General features: G+C 44.7%; 1 long non-coding RNA gene across 1 annotated transcript in view; it reads right to left on the bottom strand.

The window, feature by feature from the left end:
• The window catches only part of LOC126253373 (uncharacterized), a 677,982-nt gene that overhangs the window by 94,771 nt on the left and 558,180 nt on the right, over window positions 1–25,031 (bottom strand). The window contains exon 3 of the long non-coding RNA XR_007545948.1: window positions 18,829–18,895. This is a non-coding gene — a long non-coding RNA (uncharacterized LOC126253373). The remainder of the gene's footprint in view (window positions 1–18,828; window positions 18,896–25,031) is intronic.

Genomic DNA, 25,031 nt, shown 5'->3' with positions numbered 1-25,031 from the left:
TTAAATGACTATTGCGTAGCAGTTGTTCAAGCTAAAATGAATGAACTTTTCTTATGTAATAGCTGAAGTCACCCATTGAGCTAGTCCGATTGTGGAGAGTTTCAGACTTATTTATACAGGAAACACCAGTAGCAACAATCATCCCCTGAATAACACCACCAGTGAGTACCAGATTTATAATTTATCAAAGTGGGCATCACTACTTTCAATTTTACGAGAAACGAAAAATACCTGTATAAAGTTCATACGCCAACGGAAATACGATCCCTTTTGAAAGGGCCTATCACAAGATACATACCAAAATAATTAGATTCGCCTAAAAGGAAATAATGGAGTCAATTGCGATGAAAAACATTTCCGAGTGTTTAACTGATGAGTTTTAGATGCCTTGTGGCAGAGTAAGCCAAAGTTCTCAAGCATATCCGTTTCCACGGTGGAGCCGTGGGAGTACCTACGACGGTAGAATGTCTGCAGGTCGTAGATGGAAACATCAGCAACAATGGAAGAGTAAGTCAGGCCCGCGAGGTGATAAGATGGAGTAATGATGAAAGCGGGTGATCGTCAAAGGCAGGGTCTACGGGTTAGATTCTGTGTGTGGCACAAATTTTCCTTCGTCACTACGTCTGCACTGCACTGCAGTGTCACATGGCTTTTTTCCCCAGTGATATCATTTCACGCTATGGCATTTTCATTGATTTTATCCCTGTTACCAGCATTCGTCTCATTTTTTCTCTGCTTTTCATTCAATTTTGCACTGTTTTAAAATTAAAGCCACGCTTAAATGCATAGTGAGAGTCAGTTCTGTAAAGGTCGTAAGGCCCTCCCCCCATATTATTCCAGCTGTTCCATTGAGGCAGCACTATAAATACGCAGACTTCAAACTATTTCCAGAGGACTGTTTTACAAGAGTTCTACAACGCCCTGAGTAAAGATACACTTCATCGCTTTGCAACGAGTGAGGACAAACAGTCGGCAAGTCAAAAACAGCAGTCCACTTATGGTAAGGCAGTGGAGATATAAAACTTTCCCGTTGATAGACCATCGTGTCCGACTGGATACTACTAGCTGCTGGTTTGTTCTGACAGTGGCCTGTCCCACAGTAGTTCATATGTATAGTCCCTGCTCCAGCCGTCATACTCTACGCGTCTCTCACATACATCGATAGGAATAATTTACGAACCTCTCTCTTTTAAAAAATATTAGCACTTGGTCAGATAATATATTATCATTACTTTTTGCTACTAAAAACTCCTTTATTCAGGTTATAAGTAAACGAAATTTGACCAGATAGCCATTCAGTACCCTTATGAATTTCTTTGCTATCAACTGACATACATAATGAGCCAAGTGTCACATCTCTAACATGCCGTAATGTTGTATAACTCGGTAAAGTTCGTTAACTACATTCCAGATCGAAAGAAAAGTAACTATGTGAAGTATTTACACAAGGCACAGCTAAAGTACAAGAAACTCTGAGAAGGGAAGAACGTCGTCATAAACCCATATACCACGAAAGATATATTTACACAGCACACGACACGGACAGACAAGGAAAGCTAATTACAATTCTGCCTATGTCGTCCATCTACCTACAACACAATACAACACAACACACAGGCAGAAAGACCGAGCGCAAGGGCTGCCCTCGGAACCAGGTCGACGGTTAGAAGTTGGTTTCAAGTATACCCGACAATTCCAACCAATTTTACCCACCGGGAAGAACGCGTCCCGTGCTCCGTAGTGCGGAGCCACAGCGACCGAACCAGACCGGGGCAGGCGAGAGCAAACCAAACCAAAACAGACCAAAGCTAAGCCAAACCATCCAACCAACCAACCAGTTAACCAACCAGGCAATGTACAGGCGGGCGGGCTCGCAGCTGCGGCGGTACCTTGGCGGGCTGCTCGAACACGGATCGCACAGAGGCGAAGGAGCGCGACACGGGCAGGAGGCGGTGCCCAGCTAGCCGCGGGGGCGGTTGCGGGGGCGGGCCCAGCCGCGGCTCCGACGCGGAGCGCAGCCGCGACGACGCCTCCAGGCGCGCCGACATGGGCCGCTGCGGCGCCCGCTGACGTCACGGCGCGGCGCGGCTACAACACGACACTCGCCTGTCACAACAAGTCACATTACAAATCCATCTCCACCAACACTGAAGCCAAATTAACGACCTCACCACCACTCCCCGAGAGAAGAAAGTCAATGTCAGAGTAAGCACTGGAAAATCAAACGCTACTTCAAATGTTCCCATCATCACTAACGTCGAAGAGCTTTCAGTGACATTTATTCGTGTGTTCCAGTTGAGGTCCTATTCAATCTAGTAGTGCCGGCGTCAATGAAAGGAACATAAACTGGGGTACTAGGATCGGCTTAGTGTACACCTCAAATAATTTGTAGACTCATCGCCAGCCTCATTTTTACCGGTAACGTGTGACTCCAGCCCAAAACAGTAATTTTCTAGATAGCTTGTATTACATAAATGTAATGTAATCTAACTGGAGAAGTCTTAGTAGATTTGTATTTTATATGAACCGAATACTTCTTAATTTAATTCTTTATTGCTGTATAAACACATCTTACGATCTAATGATAGGGCAAGTAATGTCACCATCGTGATCCCACAGTACTGCAGTATCTTGATACAGACTTCCACGCACATAGTAAAAGTCGTTAACTAATTTCAACTAATATGGCTGCGCCAATCTAGGGAGAACGGTTTACAAGAAGGTAGTCACTGCAAACCAGTTCCACTTCTGCGAGGTGCAAGGGATCGACCTCTGTGCAGCATACTCATTTCGTGGCTCAACATAGCTCATTTTTTCAACAGCGCACTTGCAGGCGACTTCCTTCATGTTTTACGTGAATACTGCTCTGGCTGCACCACTGAGACTCCACAGATTCAAATCGTACCTCACGGACGTACAAAAGGTAACTAATACACACACCAAAGAAAGTTTTGCATCATCTCGGTTCCCAGAGTCCCGGAACCTGTAAATAAAATTGGAATAGAGATCAACATAAAGACCATTTCTACCCTTTCTACTGCTCATGAAAACCACACATTGCATGTTGTACCACGATACAGAGAGACCCTTCAGAGGTGGTGGCCCAGACTGCTGCACACACCGGTACCTCTAACACCCAGTAGCACGTCCTCTTGCATTGATGCATTCCTGTATTCTTCGTGGCGTACTACCCCCAAGTTCATCAAGGCACTGTTGGCCCAGATTGTCCCACTCATCAACGGCGATTCGGCGTAGATACCTCAGAGTGGTTGGTGGGTCACGTCGTGCGTAAACAGGCCTTTCCAATCTATCCCAGCCATGTTCGATAGGGTTCATGTCTGGAGAACATGCTGGCCGCTGTATTCGAGCGATGTCGTTATCCTCAAGGAAGACCTTCACAAAATGTGCACGATGGGGGCGCGAATTGTCGTCCATGAAGACGAATGCCTCGCCAATATGCTGCCGATATGCTTGCACTATCGGTTGGAGTATGGCATTCACGTATTGTACAGCCGTTACGGCGCCTTCCATACCACCAGCTGCGTACGCCAGTCCCACATAATACCACCCCAAAACAGCAGGGAACCTCCACCTTGCTGTACTCGCTCGACAATGTGTCTAAGGCTTTCAGCCTGACCGGGTTGCCTCCAAACACGTCTGCGACGATTGTGAGACTGAAGGCATATGCGACACTCATCGGTGAAGAGAACGTGATGCCAATCCTGAGAGTTCCATTTGGCATGTTGTTGGGCCCATCTGTACCGCGCTGCATGGTGTCGTGGTTGCAAAGATGGACCTCGCCACTGAAGTTGCGCATATGCACCCCGTTGCGCAGAGTTTGAGTCGTAACACGACGTCCTGTGGTTGCACGGAAATGATTTTTCAACATGTTGGCGTCGCTGTCAGGGTTCCTCCGAGCCATAATCCGTAGGTAGCGGTCATCCACTGCAGTGGTAGTCCTTGGGCGGCCTGAGTGAAGCATGTCATCGACAGTTCCCGCCTCTCTGTAACTCCTTCATGTCCGAACAACTTCGCTTTGGTTCACCAAGACGCCTGGACACTTCCCTTGTTGAGAGCCCTTCCTGGCAGAAAGTAACAATGCGGATGCTATCGAACCGCGGTATAGACCGTCTAGGCACGGTTGAACTGCAGACAACACGAGCCATTTACCTCCTTCCAGCTGGAATGACTGGAACTGATCGGCTGTCGGACCCCCTCCGTCTAATAGGCGCTGATCATGCATGGTTGTTTACATTTTTGCGCGGGTTTAGTGACATCTCTGAACAGTCAAAGGGACTGTGTCTGTGATACAATAGCGGCCGTCAACATCTATCTTCAGGAGTTCTTGGAACCGGGGTGATGCAAAATTTTGCAACCTACCATTCCACATTGTAAAAGTCACCAACTGCCGTGACAGTGTTTTCAGTGGTGAGTCCAGACGCTTCTAAGAGCAGGCGACAGTCGCCACAGGATCAGGTAATCAGCTACAGTGTGTCCTCTCTTACTGCCGCTTGTTTGCTCTGCCTCAAGATCCCTGGGTTTTCGGAAATCCCAAAATGTGAGTTTTCATTGTAACCTGATAAACAAATGTCACACCAGTCTTACGCCGAGTGTATGTTAGTATCGTAGGAGGTCTAAGTTAGCACTTTCGCCTGAATTTTCCTGCTAAATTACCTCACTAGTACCCACCAAAATGCATTTGTGGAATCTGATAACAATACTTTCAGCTTACAATGAAAAGCTGAGGTCTGCTAAGCAAACAATGCAGAGGATCATGATCAGAATTATTAACAGCAAAGGAAACGGGGACAGACACATGTGTAAGCTGTAATTATGGCCATACTAAAAATCAAAACTGAAGTAGGGGAGGCATATTGCCTAGCGAATGTATGGCAGATGTAGCCGACAAGGCCTTTGCTGGATTTCAAGGGAGGCCCAAGACGACTACCTAACTGAAAGTGGGCACATAGGGTTAGAAATCATACGCGTACTGCTTAAGACTGTAAGTCACGGAAGGGACTTTATCAATCAGTGAGCGTCACACAGCTGACGACGACCTGGACGTAAAAAAATGTATCTCGCGAAATGATGATAATACACACTACTTCGTTAACAATTACCGCAGGACTCACTTTAACCATTATGCAGAAGTTAGCAGTTTGGGAAAGCCTGTCCCCGTATGAATAAGTTGTAAGTTAATTTATCATGTAGTAAGTTAATTTCTGCAAAATGTCAATATACATTTTTTTTTGGATAGAAAGAACGGTTTCGAGAGTGTCCCCATGTTCTTGTTTCTACATATTTTTTTACATATTCCAATGATAGTTTAGTTACGTTTATACTCTGGCGAGGCGTTGTATTTTACGGAAACTCCATCTGTTTTTCTGCGACTGAATAACATAGAACTAGACGATCACACACAAAATATGAAGGGTCGAGATTCTCAACGTAAAAGAACAATCTTAACACGACTGACAACGGAAATTCATTTCCTCTATCATAAATAACCTTAAAAAATGTCACAGACTTTTGACGAGATTGTAATACAAACACAATAATCAGTTACTGTACGCATTTTTATGTGCTGCTAATACAACTGATAAAAAAGCAAGTACCGGCGAGGTGCCAACAATAATGCTGTGACTGGAGGTATAGGGAAGAAACACGGACCGATTCTTATTCGCAGCAGCTGACAATACGGGTCGGCTACGAGACTTCCTGGCTCAGCGATAGCAGCGCTTTTTATTTATTTATTTATTTTTTGACAAGCACTTCAGTGTCTGGAAGATGTGTCGGCCACCCCAAAGGCGAAGAAAAAGTCCAGGATATGGGGGAGGTACGGCGGAGCGCAGGACAGGAGCGGCTGCCGCCGTCTGTGATGGAAGGCAGGCGATCAGCACCCCAGTCCGGCGTATCCACCCCAGGTGGCATTCTGACGTCCACAGCGGCCGCCGCCTTCACGGCAACTCTCAGGGTATCTCGCATGGCGCGCACTTCATTTTAGCCGTCATAGTGCCAAATATATATTTAATGTCATTTTACTAACAAACTAAAAAAATTATGAAAGATCCCATCACTTGACGTACCGTTACAGCACAGAACTTTTACTTTTACTGACACTTTATCCAACAGTTCAGTTAACTTATTGAATCGTGATGATGAAACCAAATATTATCGCATCTTTTCGCCTACTTAACGCGAATTACATTCTATTGGTTATGAGCTGTAGATTAAAACTGAAGAAACTGCAAAATAGTGGGAATTTAAGGACATTGGACGACTAAACCAGAGGTCGTACAGAGTTTCAGGGAGAGCATAAGGGAACAATTGACAAGAATGGGGGAAAGAAATACAGTAGAAGAAGAATGGGTAGCTCTGAGGGATGAAATAGTGAAGGCAGCAGAGGATCAAGTAGGTAAAAAGACGAGGGCTAGTAGAAATCCTTGGATAACAGAAGAAATATTGAATTTAACTGATGAAAGGAGAAAATATAAAGATGCAGTAAATGAAGCAGGCAAAAAGGAATACAAACGTCTCAAAAATGAGATCGACAGGAAGTGCAAAATGGCTAAGCAGGGATGGCTACAGGACAAATGTAAGGATGTAGAGGCTTGTCTCACTAGGGGTAAGATAGATACTGCATACAGGAAAATTAAAGAGACCTTTGGAGAGAAGAGAACCACTTGTATGAATATCAAGAGCTCAGATGGCAACCCAGTTCTAAGCAAAGAAGGGAAACCAGAAAGATGGAAGGAGTATATAGAGGGTCTATACATGGGCGAGGTAGTTGAGAGCAATATTATGGAAATGGAAGAGGATGTAGATGAAGATGAAATGGGAGATACGATACTGCGTGAAGAGTTTGACAGAGCACTGAAAGACCTGAGTCGAAACAAGGCCCCGGGAGTAGACAACATTCCATTGGAACTACTGACAGCCTTGGGAGAGCCAGTCCTCACAAAACTCTACCATCTGGTGAGCAAGATGTATGAGACAGGCGAAATACCCACAGAATTCAAGAAGAATATAATAATTCCAATCCCAAAGAAAGCAGCTGTTGACATATGTGAAAATAACCATGAACCATGGACCTTGCCGTTGGTGGGGAGGCTTGCGTGCCTCAGCGATACAGATGACCGTACCGTAGGTGCAACCACAACGTAGGGGTATCTGTTGAGAGGCCAGACAAACATGTGGTTCCTGAAGAGGGGCAGCAGCCTTTTCAGTAGTTGCAGGGGCAACAGTCTGGATGATTGGCTGATCTGGCCTTGTAACATTAACCAAAACGGCCTTGCTGTGCTGGTACTGCGAACGGCTGAAAGCAAGGGGAAACTACAGCCGTAATTTTTCCCGAGGACATGCAGCTTTACTGTATGATTAAATGATGATGGCGTCCTCTTGGGTAAAATATTCCGGAGGTAAAATAGTCCCCCATTCGGATCTCCGGGCGGGGACTACTAAAGAGGACGTCGTTATCAGGAGAAAGAAAACTGGCATTCTACGGATCGGAGCGTGGAATGTCAGATCCCTTAATCGGGCAGGTAGGTTAGAAAATTTAAAAAGGGAAATGGATAGGTTAAAGTTAGATATAGTGGGAATTAGTGAAGTTCGGTGGCAGGAGGAACAAGATTTTTGGTCAGGTGATTACAGGGTTATAAATACAAAATCAAATAGGGGTAATGCAGGAGTAGGTTTCATAATGAATAAAAAATAGGAGTGCGGGTTAGCTACTACAAACAGCATAGTGAACGCATTATTGTGGCCAAGATAGACACAAAGCCCATGCCTACTACAGTAGTACAAGTTTATATGCCAACTAGCTCTGCAGATGATGAAGAAATTTATGAAATGTATGACGAGATAAAAGAAATTATTCAGGTAGTGAAGGGAGACGAAAATTTAATAGTCATGGGTGACTGGAATTCGTCAGTAGGAAAAGGGAGAGAAGGAAACATAGTAGGTGAATATGGATTGGGGGGAAGAAATGAAAGAGGAAGCCGCCTTGTAGAATTTTGCACAGAGCATAACTTAATCATAGCTAACACTTGGTTCAAGAATCATAAAAGAAGGTTGTATACATGGAAGAATCCTGGAGATACTAATAGGTATCAGATAGATTATATAATGGTAAGACAGAGATTTAGGAACCAGGTTTTAAATTGTAAGACATTTCCAGGGGCAGATGTGGATTCTAACCACAATCTATTGGTTATGAACTGCAGATTGAAACTGAAGAAACTGCAAAAAGGTGGGAATTTAAGGAGATGGGACCTGGATAAACTGAAAGAACCAGAGGTTGTAGACAGTTTCAGGGAGAGCATAAGGGAACAATTGACAAGAATGGGGGAAAGAAATACAGTAGAAGAAGAATGGGTAGCTCTGAGGGATGAAATAGTGAAGGCAGCAGAGGATCAAGTAGGTAAAAAGACGAGGGCTAGTAGAAATCCTTGGATAACAGAAGAAATATTGAATTGAGTTGATGAAAGGAGAATATATAAAAATGCAGTAAATGAAGCAGGCAAAAAGGAATACAAACGTCTCAAAAATGAGATCGACAGGAAGTGCAAAATGGCTAAACAGGGATGGCTAGAGGACAAATGTAAGGATGTAGAGGCTTGTCTCACTAGGGGTAAGATAGATACTGCCTACAGGAAAATTAAAGAGACCTTTGGAGAGAAGAGAACCACTTGTATGAATATCAAGAGCTCAGATGGCAACCCAGTTCTAAGCAAAGAAGGGAAAGCAGAAAGATGGAAGGAGTATATAGAGGGTCTATACATGGGCGAGGTAGTTGAGAGCAATATTATGGAAATGGAAGAGGATGTAGATGAAGATGAAATGGGAGATACGATACTGCGTGAAGAGTTTGACAGAGCACTGAAAGACCTGAGTCAAAACAAAGCCCCGGGAGTAGACAACATTCCATTAGAACTACTGACAGCCTTGGGAGAGCCAGTCCTCACAAAACTCTACCATCTGGTGAGCAAGATGTATGAGACAGGCGAAATACCCTCAGACTTCAAGAAGAATACAATAATTCCAATCACAAAGAAAGCAGGTGTTGACATATGTGAAAATAACCGAACTATCAGTTTAATAAGTCACGGCTGCAAAATACAACCGCGAATTCTTTACAGACGAATGGAAAAACTGGTAGAAGCCGTCCTCGGAGAAGATCAGTTTGGATTCCGTAGAAATGTTGGAACACGTGAGGCAATACTGACCTCACGACTTATCTTAGAAGAAAGATTAAGGAAATGCAAACCTACGTTTCTAGCATTTGTAGACTTAGAGAAAGCTCTTGACAATGTTGACTGGAATACTCTCTTTCAAATTCTAAAGGTGGCAGGGGTAAAATACAGGGGGCGAAAGGCTATTTACAATTTGTACAGAAACCAGATGGCAGTTATAAGAGTCGAGGGACACGAAAGGGAAGCAGTGGTTGGGAAGGGAGCGAGACAGGGTTGTAGCCTCTCCCCGATGTTATTCAATCTGTATATTGAGCAAGCAATGAAGAAAACAAAAGAAAAATTCGGAGTAGGTATTAAAATCCATGGAGAAGAAATAAAAACTTTGAGGTTCGCCGATGACATTGTAATTCTGTCAGAGACAGCAAAGGACTTGGAAGAGCAGTTGAACGGAATGGACAGTGTCTTGAAAGAAGGATATAAGATGAACATCAACAAAAGCAAAACGACGATAATGGAATGTAGTCGAATTAAGTCGGGTGATGCTGAGGGAATTAGATTAGGAAATGAGACACTTAAAGTAGTAAAGGAGTTTTGCTATTTGGGGAGCAATATAACTGATGATGGTCGAAGTAGAGAGGATATAAAATGTAGACTGGCAATGGCAAGGAAAGCGTTTCTGAAGAAGAAAAATTTGTTAACATCGTGTATAGATTTAAGTGTGAGGAAGTTGCTTTTGAAAGTATTTGTATGGAGTGTAGCCATGTATGTAAGTGAAACATGGACGATAAATAGTTCGGAAAAGAAGGGAATAGAAGCTTTCGAAATGTTGTGCTACAGAAGAATGCTGAAGATTAGATGGGTAGATCACATAACTAATTAGGAGGTATTGAATACAATTGGGGAGAAGAGGCGTTTGTGGCACAACTTATCTAAGGCGCTGCAGTCATGGACTGTGCGGCTGGTCCCGGCGGAGGTTCGAGTCCTCCCTCGGGCATGGGTGTGTTTGTTTGTCCTTAGGATAATTTAGGTTAAGTAGTGTGTAAGCTTAGGGACTGATGACCTTAGCAGTTAAGTCCCATAAGATTTCACACACATTCGAACATTGGCACAACTTGACTAGAAGAAGGGATTGGTTGGTAGGACATGTTCTGAGGCATCAAGGGATCTCCAATTTAGTATTGGAGCGCAGCGTGGAGGGTAAAAATCGTAGAGGAAGACCAAGAGGTGAATACACTAAGCAGATTCAGAAGGATGTGGGTTGCAGTAGGTACTGGGAGATGAAGAAGCTTGCACAGGATAGGGTAGCATGGAGAGCTGCATCAAACCAGTCTCAGGACTGAAGACCACAACAACAACAGCATATACTGAAGGTCAGATGCCAGTCTTTGCACCAAACGCTGAGCACGTACAAGTGCATACACATACACACTCACAAACTACATCGCTGATGTGTCAAAACGTTATGGCGACCTATGGGGTCGAATGCCGCCTGATGGTGTTATGGGCACGTGACGCGGTAAGGGAAGTACGAGGTCCGTTCAAAAAATTCGCGAACTTGGTGCACAAATTTTTCTACGCTTGCCTTTACGTACCGTGAATCGCTTCTTTCGAAATACTCTCCTCCACTATAGATACACCGCTCCGAAAGCCGTTTCCCCTTTCGGAATTTCTCGGAAAATTATTTTGACCAATTAGTTCATGAGCCCTCTCGAAGCGTTAATGGTTGTGAAATTATACTTTATCTCTTAGCAACAAATTATCCTGGACAAATAGTGGGTATCGTGACGAATACAGGGATTAGCGACCACAAGGCAGTTGCTGCTAGGCTGAACACCGTAACACCCATAACGAAACGCAAAGTATTTCTATTTTTTTAAAAAGATGATAAAAATGCTCTTAACGCCTTTTAAGACAGTCTTCAGTCCTTACGATCTGATCATGTAAGCGTAGAAAAGTTGTGTAGTCATTTCGAACATATAGTATCGACAGCAATTGAGAGGTACGAGGGTAATCCCAAAAGTAAGGTCTCTTATTTCTTTGTAAGTACATAGACCTGTTTATTTCTACAATGGTTTACATCAGTTTTACAGCTTGAACATTTAGCTGTTTTTCGACATAATCACCATTTCTGTCGATGCATTTTTGTAGACGCTGTGGCAGTTTTTGTATGCCCATGTCATACCAGCTCGCCGCCATGCTGTTCAGAAAGCTATGGTAGGTAAGTAAATGTTCAAAAATGGCTCTGAGCACTATGGGACTCAACTGCTGAGGTCATCAGTCCCCTAGAACTTAGAATTACTTAAACCTAACTAACCTAAGGACAGCACACACATCCATGCCCCAGGCAGGATTCGAACCTGCGACCGTAGCGGTCTCGCGGTTACAGACTGCAGCGCCAGAACCGCGCGGCCACTTCGGCCGGCAAGTAAATGTTCCTGAATTCCAATCAAGAGCAACTGCCAAGATAAGAAACATAGAAGTAGATACCATCGGTGTAACAAACGGGCTTGCATCACGTAACAAAGCCAAGGTCTCCAGTCCAGACTGCATACTAGTCAGGTTCCCTTCAAAATACGCTGATACAATAGCTCCACATTAAGCAATTACACATGCGCTCGCTCACAGAAAGATACGTACCTAAGGATTGGAAAATTGCTCAAGTCACACCAATATCCAAAGAGGGAAGTAGGAGTAATCCGCTGAATTACAGGCCCATATCACGAACGTCGATCTGCAGTAGGGTTTTGGAACATACACTGTATTCGAACATTATATAGCACCTCAAAGAAAACGACTTATTGACACACAGCACGGATTCAGAAAACATCGTTCTTGCAAAACGCAACTAGCTCTTTATATTCCTGAAGTAATGAGTGCTATAGACAAGAGATGTCAAATTGATTCCATATTTTTAGTTTCCAGAAGGCTTTCGACACCGTTCCTCACAAGCGTCTTTTAACCACACTGCGTGCCTCTGGAATATCGCCTCACTCGTGCTACTGGATTCGTGATTACCTGTCAGAAAGGTCACAGTTCGTAGTAATATACGGAAAACCATCGAGTAAAAGAGAAGTAATATCCGGCGTTCCCCAAGCAAGTGTTATAGGCCCTCTTTTGTTCCTGATATATATCAACGACATAGGAGACAATCTGAGTAGCCGCCTTAGATTGTTTGCAGATGATGTTGTCATTTACCGTCTTGTGAAGTCATCAGATGATCAAAACGGATTGCAAAATGATTTAGATAAGCTATCTGTATGGTGCGAAAAGAGGCAGTTGACCCTGAACACAGAAAAGTGTGATGTTCTTCACATGAGTACTAAAAGAAATCAGCTAAATTTCGATTACGCGATAAGTCACACAAATCTGAAGGCTGTTAATTCAGCTAAATACTTAGGGATTACAATTACAAATAACCCAAACTGGAACGATCACATAGATAATATTGTGGGTAGAGCAAACCGAAGACTGCTATTCATTGGCAGAACACTTAGAAGGTGCAATAGGTCTACTAAAGAGACTGCTTACACCACGCTTGTCCGCCCTATTCTGGAGTATTGCTGTGCGATGTGGTATCCGCATCACATGGGACTGACGGATCACATCGAAAAAGTACAAAGAAGGGCAGTTCGTTTTATATTATCGCGAAATAGGGGAGATAGTGTCACAGACATGATACGTGAATTGGAGTGGCAATCATTAAAACAAAGGCGTTGTTCGTTGCGACGGGATCTTCTCATGAGATTTCAATCACCAGTTTTCTCCTCCGATTGCGAAAACATTCTGTTGGCACCCACCTATATAGGGAGAAATAAATGATCATCACGACAAATAAGAGAAATCAGGGCTCGCACTGAAAAATTTAAGAGCTCGTTTCTCTCGCGTGCCGTTCCAGAGTGGAACGATAGAGAGACAGCTTGAAGGTGGTTCATTGAACCCTCTGCCAGGCACTTTATTGTGAATAGCAAAGTAGTCACGTAGATGAAGCAATCTTGGTACGCCTCTTTCTGGATCGTGCGAAGTGCCGTCTGCGAATTTTATTTCGTATATTGTTGCAAATATTTCTCGATTCAACGGGGTTTTCAACTTTGGAAATGAAAAAAGTCCGCAGGTGTCAGATCTGGAGTGTACGGAAGACGAGGCAGCACAGTGATTTCTTTTTTTGTGGAATAGTCTCGCATCAACAGGAATGACTCTGCGAGTGTTGTTTCGCCACATTTCAGGCAGTTTTCTTCTTACATTTTCTCGCAGGCGTCCCAACACCTCTTGATAGTACCATCAATTAATGGTTTGTCCCTGTGGCACGAATTCATGATGAACTAACCCTCCAAAGTCAAAGAAAACTATCAGCATGGCTTTGATGTTTGACCTGAGCTGACGAGCCTTTTGGTATTGGAGAACCTTTTCTGCCCCATTGTGAAGATTGAACATTGGTCAACATCGTAAACGTAGACCCACGTCTTATCACCAGTTATGATTCTCCTAAGGTACATCTCGTTCTCATTTGCGCGATCCAAATACTTTTCACGGATTGCGAGGAGAACGTCTTTCTAGTCTTGACTCATGAGCCGTAAGACGAACTTGGCGGCAACACGATGCGTTCCAGGATGCGGTGTCGGGATTTCATGACATGATCCAACTAACATGTTACATTTTTCTGCAATCTCTCTGGCTGTCAGTCTTCAATTGGCGCGCACAGTTTCGTTGACGTTCCTGAAAAGAATCGTTGAAGGACGTCGAAGGGCATCCTGAATTATGGTCACCTTTACTTCCGTCAGGACATGTTTAAACCGTGTAAACCATTCGGAACACCGAGAACGGCTTAAGCACTCATCGCCGTAGGGTCCCTGCAACATTTGGTGTGTCTCTCTGTAAAGGTTTTCCTCCTGTAACTCTGTCTTCTGAAAATTCGCAAACCGTACGACGCAACGTTCTAGCCATACAGTACTGAACAATAACTAACAGACGTAGAACAATGAAACTTGTGGCAGTTACACATTAAACACAGGCGTGTGCAGGGATGCCAACCGCATTTTGCTACAACACACCATTGGTCCGAAATTACGAAGGTAATCCCAAAAGTAAGGTCTCCTATTTTTTTTTATAAGTACAGATCTCTGTTTATGTGGCATTTGGTCACACTGTTATGACGAGTGCTTCACGCACTATGTGTAAACACGCGCACGCCGCGCTGAGCCGCTCAGTCTTGGCTTGGCAGCCGTTGAGAATGGAGCTCCCGTTGGATGTTACCACCGATTGAAATCCATCGCCAATTGACGGAAGTGTATGGTGAGTCGTGCATGGACGTCAAAAATATTCGTAATTGGTGTAGAGAGTCTGCAACTGGTCGGACCGAAATTCACTACGAACAAAGGAACGGGAGACCGTCAATTTCTGAGGAGACAGTGTTGAACGTTGAGCAAAGCATGCGTGAAGATCGGCGGATCACCTTGGATGATCTCTGCACGTTGGGTCCTGACGTTTCCCGAAGCACCGCTCACAGAATTTTAACGGAAACACTGAACTACCGGAAGGTGTGCGCAAGCTGGGTGCCACGCATGCTGACTGAGGACCACATGCGGCAACGGGTTGATGCTACCCGCGCATTTCCTCACCGCCTTGCAGCCGAACAGGACAACTTTCTGTACTCAATTGTGACGGGTGACGAAACCTGGGCACACCACTTTACACCTGAGGGGATCGGAAAGGGGCGTTGTTGGTCGACTTCATGCCCAATGGGATCATAATTAACTCCGACAGGTACTGTGAGACTCTGAAACAACTGAAACGGGCAGCCGGCCGGAGTGGCCGTGCGGTTCTAGGCGCTGCAGTCTGGAACCGAGCGACCGCTACGGTCGCAGGTTCGAATCGTGCCTCGGGCATGGATGTGTGTGATGTCCTTAGGTTAGTCAGGTTTAATTAGTTCTAAGTTCTAGGCGACTGATCACCTCAGAAGTTAAGTCGCATAGTGCTCAGAGCCATTTGAACCATTTTTTGAAACGGGCAATTCAGAACCGGAGAAAAATGTTGAGCAAGGGCGTACACATTCTCCATGACAACGCTCGCCCACACATCGGTCGGCAACCGTTGCTCTTCTGCAACAGTTTCAGTGGAACATAATCACCCACCCACCCTTTAGTCCTGACTTGGCGCCCAGTGACTATCACCTGTTGTCTAGGTTAAAAGAACATTTGGCCGGAAAGCGATTCATCTCCGACGACGAGGTGAAAGAAGAGGTTCATAACTTTCTGAACAGCATGGCAGCAGGCTGCTATGACAAGGGCATTCAAAAACTGCCACAGAATTTACAAAAATGCATCGACAGACATGGTGATTATGTCGAAAAATAGCTAAATGTTCAAGCTGTAAACTGATGTAAACCGTCGTAGAAATAAACAGGTCTATGTACTTATAAAAAAAATAGGAGACCTTAATTTTGGGATTACCCTCGTACGAATGTTCCGGAATTCACGGAACAGACCTCGTATGTAAACGAAGCAGGGATGGATGGAGAATCGATCTAGCGACGATACTGGCTATAAATCTGGAAATATAACCACATAAATGACTTTCACGAAGGACAGACTTTATAGCCTAGTGCTTTGGAAAGTGCATCTCGGAGGCGGCAAATATGGGCGGCTGTTTGCGTGGTACTAGAGTGAGCACTTACGTAAAGTGGTTGGAGGACGGTGATACCAAGAGTAGGTGAACAGATTCTGGACGTCCATGTGGCGGTAGGACGCCCTCCCGCTCCGATGAGCAGATTAGGCGGCCATCTGCTGCAGACTAAAATCCTGGTGCAGACACGTTCGCCCCTTATTCAGCAAGGGGCTCCGCAGCACATGACGCCTACGTGTTTCCATTGTGATCCAACGATATGGGTGCAGTGGGCGCTTGTCATCGAGATCGGACCGTGCACCCTGGTCGATTGAATCACTTTACCTATTGCGCCTGGCCGATGGTCGTGTCCTGATATGCAGCCATCCATACGAAAGGAACCACCGAGACAGCTGTGGACTACGTAATCCCACCACGCTTCGTGTCTTCTCCGATGGCGATAGCTTCTTCCGGCTGGGTAACTGTCCGTGTCTCAAGGCCAGACTCGTGCTAAAATGGTTCGAGGAGCAAGGCAGTGAAGGTACGTTGACGTACTGGCCATCAAATCATCCTGAACTGAGTCCGACGGAAGACATCTGGGACACTACTGGGCGCCAAACACCACCGGCCGGTAATTTACGAGTATTGCGTGATCTGTGCGTCGGCATCTGGTGCCACAGATGTACCTCAGACTTGGCGAATCCATGGTACGCGCAACTGCTGCTGTATTATTTGCTAGAGGTGGATGAACTCAATATTACGCAGGTAGTCATGTTTTGGTGTATGATTATATAACTTACGAGAAGATTTAAATGTGAGCCCAAATCAATATATGAGGGGCGATCAAAAAGTTTTCCGTTCGAAGGCCGTTAAGTCCATAATCGGTACGCCAACAAGGCAAAATCACCGCGAGCGAGTGAGCAATCATCCCACAGACGCATCAGGTTGAAGTCACCCGTTATGTAAAACACTGTGTCCTGCTGCGTCAAGAAGTCCGTAACTGCCTGCTGCACATCCTCGTCCGATAGGAATCGTCGTCGACCCTTCAATATCCCTTTTCAAGGGACCGAAGGCGTGAAGTCCCATGTACACCGTTCCCCAGTGATGGGAGATACCAAATTCCTTGAAATTGATACGCAATGGTCAACGGGAATCAAAGAGCAGGTAGCCGTCCTTGAGTCAACGGGACGATGGATGACACCACTGCCCGATACACATTCTTCATTCTCCGACGATGTCCACCGCTGTTTGTCCTCCGGCAGCCACGAAAAAAATTAATAGCATGCCGCTCTCGTTTGGACGCATTTGGCAACACCGTGGCCACAGTTCACCTTTCCACATTCACGGCACGTAGGTCGAATGCCACATTAATCCCTAAATGCCGATACCTATATGACCACATCAGAGTCGCGCTACGTTGCATATACGCTCCAGCAACACCCTCCAACGGAACCTTTCTGATCGTTCCTTATAATATGCTTCTGCCCACTGCAGACAGATAACTGGGTACTGGTCGAAAATTGTTTTAATAATGGAGACCAAACATTCTCAACGATAGTAAAAAAATGTTCAAATGTGTGTGAAATCTTATGGGACTTAACTTCTAAGGGCATCAGTCCCTAGACTTACACACTACTTAATCTAAATTATCCAAAGGACAAAACACACACACACACACACACACACACACACACACCCATGCCCGAGGGAGGACTCGAGCCTCCGCCGGGACCAGCCGCACAGTCCATGGTTGCAGCGCCCTAGACCGCTCGGCTGATCCCGCGCGGCCAACTATAGTAACTTCTGCTACTCATCACCACTGTCTTGCAACGAGGCGTCACAAACAACGTAGTAGCGAGTATAATAATGAAAACTATTTGCTTAACGCTGACAAAAGAAATAAGAATTAGAATACAACAATGGTCGCTGCGCACGATTTTTAATAAGAATATGGTGACTAACACGTAAGCAATTGGAGGCATCTAAACAGACGCGGACCATGATTTACTCAAAATTGGATTAATATTTCATTGGACTGACAAAGCTCTTTACTTTCTATTAACGTGCCGATGTATTAAAACAACTATCTTCTTAAAAAACCACTGCACTCTACGAGGCGTCTTTTTTGTATAAGATCCGTTTTTATATCACAAATAGTAACTTCTGAAACAATACTGTTATTACACGAAACCTTTATCTACTTTTCAACATAGTATCTACCAACATAAACCACTTTTAACTAACAGCTAACTTCTATATTCAATACGGATAAAAGTTCGTTGCCTGAGTTGCCATAGACTGCTGAACTGCTGCTTGACGTCATCGCCGTTGTCCTGTCGCTAACCCCCTAAACGTTTTTTCAAGGGCAGCACCAACAGTAAGTCGTTTCTTGGCCTTTTGCGTCAACTTTCTTCAATAACTCTTCAGCGAGGACAGATTGGTAGCTTACTTCGCGCTTCACCGAATACATTAGGACGACCATAAAGAAACGCTCTATCCGATTTCCCGTATCATTCCATTGCTCATAATGCTTTCTCCGTTAGTTTCACTAATCGCACGATAAATCTCGACGCCTTACAAGCCTTATACGTCTTCAGTACGCCGGGAATTATTTAGTGCGTGCAGGACACAATGGATGGGATTTATAGTCAACCGAGGCATCTGTAATAAGCGCAAGGAAACGCAAAAACGGACGAGCGCTCCAGTTATGGTGTATGTTGATAGCCAGTAAACATAGGTAATCAGCTCGCATGCACTGACCACCGGCCGCAGTGGCCGTATTTTAAAACGATATTTACTTATTAATAAAACCAAGCCTCATTATTTTAACGATATTCGAGATAACTCCTTCCGTTCTATGGTGATTGTTTATTGTTTCGCGAAGTGAGGAAGGGAATGTGTAGAATTAGCGGGCAACTCTGCCGGTCATTCCGGTCTTCACCTTCACACCTAGCACATCACCGTCCATAGCACACTGTTACAAACAAGATTCCCTTCTCGGCTACGGCAGGACACGGCGCAGGCACCCTCTGCCACTCACCTCAGGTGTCGCCGGCGGCCGGGGAACATATCGGCATGCTGGCTCCGGCCTCCCGCGTCGGCGTCATCTGAAACACAGGCCCACTCTGCTGTACTGGCGCACACGAAAAAAAGAAAGAAAAAGTAAAGCACCTCACGCAGGGAGAAAGCAGGTACAACTAAGGCTGCCAAGTGCACAGCTTTCTGCGGTAGTGTCCGGCCTTTGTTAGACTTTTTAGCGATGAAGTAGAGAACGAGCAAGTACGGCAATTGAATCTCAATGTAGACAAGTGTAATGTGCTGCGAATACATAGAAAGAAAGATTCCATCATTTAGCTACAATATAGCAGGTCAGCAACTGGAAGCAGTTAATTCCATAAATTATCTGGGAGTACGCATTAGGAGTGATTTAAAATGGAATGATCATATAAAGTTGATCGTCGGTAAAGCAGATGACAGACTGAGATTCATTGGAAAAATCCTAAGGAAATGCAATCCGAAAACAAAGGAAGTAGGTTACAGTACGCTTGTTCGCCCACTGCTTGAATACTGCTCAGCGGTGTGGGATCCGTGCCAGATAGGGTTGACAGAAGAGAGAGAGAGAAGATCCAACGGAGAGCAGCGCGCTTCGTTACAGGATCATTTAGTAGTCGCGAAAGCGTTACGGAGATGATAGATAAACTCCAGTGGAAGACTCTGCAGGAGAGACGCTCAGTTGCTCGGTGCGGGCTTTTGTTGAAGTTTCGAGAACATACCTTCAGCGAGGAGTCAAGCAGTATATTGCTCCCTCCTACGTATATCTCGCGAAGAGACCACGAGGAAAAAATCAGAGAAATTAGAGCCCACACAGAGGCATACCGACAATCCTTCTTTCCACGAACAATACGAGACTGGAATAGAAGGGAGAACCGTTAGAGGTACTCAAGGTACCCTCCGCCACACACCGTTAGGTAGCATGCGGAGTATGGATGTAGATGTAGAAGGCCCTTTGAAAGCTAATGACGTGAGTGCGAGAAATAACTATTAGGAGAAATGTACAGACATACCGTAAGGCTACATAGATATACAAACCAATGTTGTTCTTATTTCTATGTCCAGCGTTTTTTCTTCGTAGGCTGAAGGAGCCTAACATTGACGCAACGACACGTTACGTACAGAGCAAGCGAGGGCAGAAGAAGCAAATGCGCCGATCTGCCTGTAACACCATAGCTCTAATGCTCTACTGATTTATTTTGCCTTTTGTTTTATTTAATGTTACATCGTTGAGGTTCTGTAAATGTGTTTACTGAATCGATAACAAAAAATTGTACACTCCTTTCTTTGTAGAAACTTTGATTTCTTTTAGAGTTTAGGAAGTGTAATCTCTTACAGAGATGCAATATGAGCAAATTAAATGTTTTGTCTTTGTCATATAATCACTTTGGTTTTCTTTAAAATTAAATAACTTTATTTAAATAATTTTGCGTAGAACTACCAATATGTGCAAATGATCTGTTTCATTTAATATGTTTGGCTGCTATTATGTAATTGCTGATCCTCACTTAGGGTTCTTAGTTATTTTGTATGTAAAAAGTGTTGTGGTTCCCCTCGGGAACGGAACTGTGTAGCGCGCGCAAATTGTGGTTGGCCTAGGTAGAAAAGGGGAGAGGCTTTTCCTGACGCTTTCCAATGCCTCGGATGGATGGATACAGAGCTGGAACTATTCTGGAAGTGGTATCTATCATCACCACCAAGAAATGACAGAGTCCAGCAATTCTACCTGCAAATCCACCTACCAACATGCAATCGCCACTACATTGCGCAATCACTGTAATGGAACACTGTAGTAATGTACAGTGAAGGATCAGCTCATTGGATGTTTTAGTGAGCGCAAATATAAGGTTACTTATACTCTAACTCTTACACCTACCTTGATTTTTTTATCCCTAGTCACACAACCACTTAGGGTCCTTCCCATGCTAAAGTGATTACCGAGTGTCCTTCATTGAAAGCACATTAAAATTAATATGGCAATAGTGTGTGCTAAATTTAATATTGTTTGTTGAAAGGATCTTACAAATATCTCAATTTTGTATTTCACTGCAGTAAAAGTTCAGAACTGCAACTGTTGAGAGTTATATGTTCATGCTTGCTAAGTGCTTGTTTTACTGATGTAATGAAAGTGTGTTTAGTTTGCTCTGGTCAAGATTAAGCCCCGCCCCCCCCCTCCATTGAAAGTAGTTCAAATGCACAAATATACCTAATTATAGAAAGTTTCAATTACTCTTGCTATTTTTGTCTATTGTGCTCATGCTGCATAACGATTAATAGAAAGACAACTATCTATGAAAACAGTAACTTCTTTATTCAAAAGACAGTGAGAAGTAATCTGTTAGTGAATTGCACTTAATTTTCAGTATAAATAAAAAGGTATTTAGCTGAGAGAGACTTAACCTATGACCAGTTTATAATTTTGCAGTGAACTACATTTACAATTTTTTGTCAGATAGGAAAATGTTTGAAAAGTAATACTGAACCTATGCCTATTTTATGACTCTACAGTGAATATTGGTAGTATTGACCAAACCTTGAAGGCATAAGTGTATGTCATTCTCTGTTACCAGTAAGCAAATAGCAATGTTCTCTTATAACTGTTAGCACTTTCTTTAACGTGAACATATGCAGGTGCCAAAGTTCATTGCACTCTCCTGAGACGAAGTACAGGCTGTGTTTGCCCACTGAAGTTATTTATTTTCATTTTCAGGAACAAGAATGTTACTCATTCTTATGCCTAATTAGGCTGTCGACCGTTTTTGTTATCATGTGGACAGTGAGGACAAGCAAATTATTGTTTGTTACTGTCTAAATTGTTACGTAATTCTGACTTTCACTTCCGATAAGCCATCTCCGTTAGGTATATCACGGTCAACATAACAAAATTCCTCTCAGAGGGTAACAGTGCTCTGCTTCTTTATACTATAATTGCTTGAATAAAAGTAATTTCATTATACGAACTGCCTCCAGCTTTGAGGTTATGGTATAACAGTAGCGGGCGGAAGTATTATACGTGGCTTTTCAGTGACAGGACTATTTATTGTGTTGGGGCATAGTATGCAATAAACCAAATCTGGTATTTGATTACATAAGCTACGTAAATGCACTTGCAGTGTTATATGCCGATGGTATCGCCCCCCTCGTGTTGGGACACGCAAGTGTGAACAAGAGTTCACTGCACTGCGCCTTCCCTAGGAGCCGGCCGCGGTGGTCTAGCGGTTCTAGGCGCGCAGTCCGGAACCGCGCGACTGCTACGGTCGCAGGTTCGAATCCTGCCTCGGGCATGGATGTGTGTGATGTCCTTAGGTTAGTTAGGTTTAGGTAGTTCTAAGTTCTAGGGGACTGATGACCACAGATGTTAAGTCCCATAGTGCTCATAACCATTTGAACCATTTTTGAACCTTCCCTTGGATAGAGTGTCGACATTGTTACACGTTGTTTACTGATCTTAAACACTTTATGCTGATTTATAACGCCATTAGCTTTTCCCAGGCCATAATTCCAGCATGATAAGGGTGTTCTCTTTCGTAAATGACTGCGGACGAAGGGCCACAGTAGATTGCCAACGGACATCATCGCAAAGATAATCATGTTGTTTTGTAACTTAAAAGTGCCCCATCGAAAGTTCCAGGAAATGATTTCCAAGAAAAATAACGTTCCTGATAAAGTGGCCTCAAATAAGAAATATTTATACTTGAAGCACATTATTTTTATTTCTTTATAAGTCTAACTGAAATGACCCACGTTATTCAGTATCATCTACTCTTCCGTCCCAGAAGAACAGATAATTGTTTATTTTATTTAGTGAAATACTGTAAGTTTATTCTGACATGAGAGTATCTTAGGGAGGAGACTGAGCACTTAGTTAACAATATAACTGCCAAATTATAACACTATTTACTGACTTTTTGGTTTAACCACGCTTTAAGTTCATCTAGCAAAAAACTGACTGCAGGTGTTTGTTAGCCCTTTAACTGCTCTGGACGTGTTAATGCGCGCGCCTTTGTACCTCTCCGTGTGTGCTCTGTATGCGCGCCACCAGTCCTTCTACCTGGTTTGTCTACGCGTAGACGCGTTCAGAGTATCGGATAGGACTGGTGGCCTGCGTAAACACGTTCAGAGCACACAGGGACAGGTACAAAGGCGCGCGCATTAACACGTACAGAGTAGTTAATGGGTTAACAAAGGACTGGAAACACCAAATTGATTATTGCTATCCAAAATATGTAGTGCGACTTTTAGGGCGAAATGTCGAGCTAAATACAACACCCAGTCCGGATTTTCTATTTTTAGGGCTGGCAACCTGACGTACATTAGTATCCCCGGTACATTACGTAAGGCGTCTGCCGTAAGAAATGGTTCAAATGGCTCTGAGCACTATGGGACTTAACATCGGAGGTCATCAGTCCCCTAGAACTTAGTACTGCTTAAACCTCACTAACCTAAGGACATCATCACACACATCCATGCCCGAGGCAGGATTCGAACCTGCGATCGTAGCAGTCACGCGGTTACGGACTGTAGCGCCTAGACCAGCTTGGCCACCGCGGCCGTCTGCCGAAAGAGTTGTCAAATTATTTTCTCTGTTTTTTGGATAGAGACTATCAATTCGTCTTTCCATTTTGTGGATGGGGCTACCTCAAAAAAATAAAGCTCATTACGTTTTTCGTGTGACAGCTACCGTCGACAGAATACGCAGATAAAATGTTTGATCCAGCCCTGGCCACATCTGTAGACATTTGTTGGCCACGTCTTCCTTGCCCCTTCCTATGTCGTGTGCCGGTCCGCTTACTCCACGTTTGAACTGACGAGAAAGGTGTGTCTGTCCATCAGCGGCCAGCGCCATCTGAACGTGAAGTACCTGTACGTGAGCCGGCCGATGTGGCCGAGCGGTTCTAGGCGCTTCAGTCTGGGACCGCGCGACCGCTACGGTCGCAGGTTCGAATCCTGCCTCGGGCATGGATGTGTGTGATGTCCTTAGGTTAGTTAGGTTTAAGTAGTTCTAAGTTCTAGGGGACTGATGACATCAGATGTTAAGTCCCATAGTGCTCAGAGCCATTTGAACAATTTTTTGAACCTGTATTTGATCCGTCTGTGTATGACAGCAGTCTAACTTACAGCACCGGGGGAGGGTGGAGGGGACTGGGCGATGACGTTCGTCCACCCGAGTTGAGACCAGCGCCTCTTAACGGTGTGCTGCCCTCGCTCGCCGCGGCAAGATAAGCTGCTCTAGTGACGAGTGACAGACACCAGCCAGCCGACTGCGACCGACTTCCAGAGAGCCGCCACGAAGCTGCAGAGGCTAATAAATTCAGAAGCGGGCGGCGGCGCCCACCCAGGGACAGCTGGGGCTGAAGCAGAAGCCCCCGGCTCCGTCTAATGGGGCCGCGCTGGATCGCGGCGGCTCTAATCTGCGCCTCGCTAAGTCAACAGCGCCCGCTGCAATGTTAATGAGGCCGCTGGCGCTGGCGGCGCTACGCAGCCATTTGCATAACAGCGGCGGCCCGCCCTACTCGCGCACTTTAGGCGCCGCCATCTAGCTCCCAGCTGCAGCTATAGACGCTGGTCTCGATCCCTTTACAGGCCACACTGATCTGACCAGACGCACTTAGCCGCAGAAACTGTACGCATCTCTTTCGTTTCGTTAAAAAAAGTTACCTATCACCGCCCCTCTCATCTTTCTTTACTACTGGAACGTTGATACATATCCACTACCTGATCTAAAGTACCAGCACGCCCATCAATTGATATTTTTAACACCACCTTTGGCTTTATGGTAGCTTCACCTCTCGCCGTGAAACTTTCGATTAGATGTCTGAATTCCACTGGGGGAATGGTTCCTTACCCATCCTCAAAGCTGAAAACAGATAGGGTAGTGATGTTGGATGCTGTGGTCTTGAGCGAAGGTACCATTGGGTTCCGTTCGGAACTCTTGGCAAATCAGTCCCTTTCAGGAGTCTTACCGCCCACAACCATTACACCACAAATGCTGCTGTAAGACAGGGTGGATTGTCATGCTGAGACAGTCAGTCATCGCCTGCAGACTGTTCGTCTACTGCACATACTACACAGAGCTGTAAAATGTGTTCGTATCCTTCCGCATTCAGCGTTTTCTTAAGCGCAATAAGGGGACGACAGCCAAACCATCCCCATGCCGTAACACCACCTTCGGCCCACTTCACTGGTGGCGGT

The sequence above is a fragment of the Schistocerca nitens genome, chromosome 4, assembly GCF_023898315.1.
Source record: "Schistocerca nitens isolate TAMUIC-IGC-003100 chromosome 4, iqSchNite1.1, whole genome shotgun sequence".
NCBI classification, from domain to species: Eukaryota; Metazoa; Arthropoda; class Insecta; order Orthoptera; family Acrididae; genus Schistocerca; species Schistocerca nitens.
The sequence above is the reverse complement of the archived record's forward strand: the minus strand, read 5'-3'. Positions and strand labels throughout refer to the sequence as shown.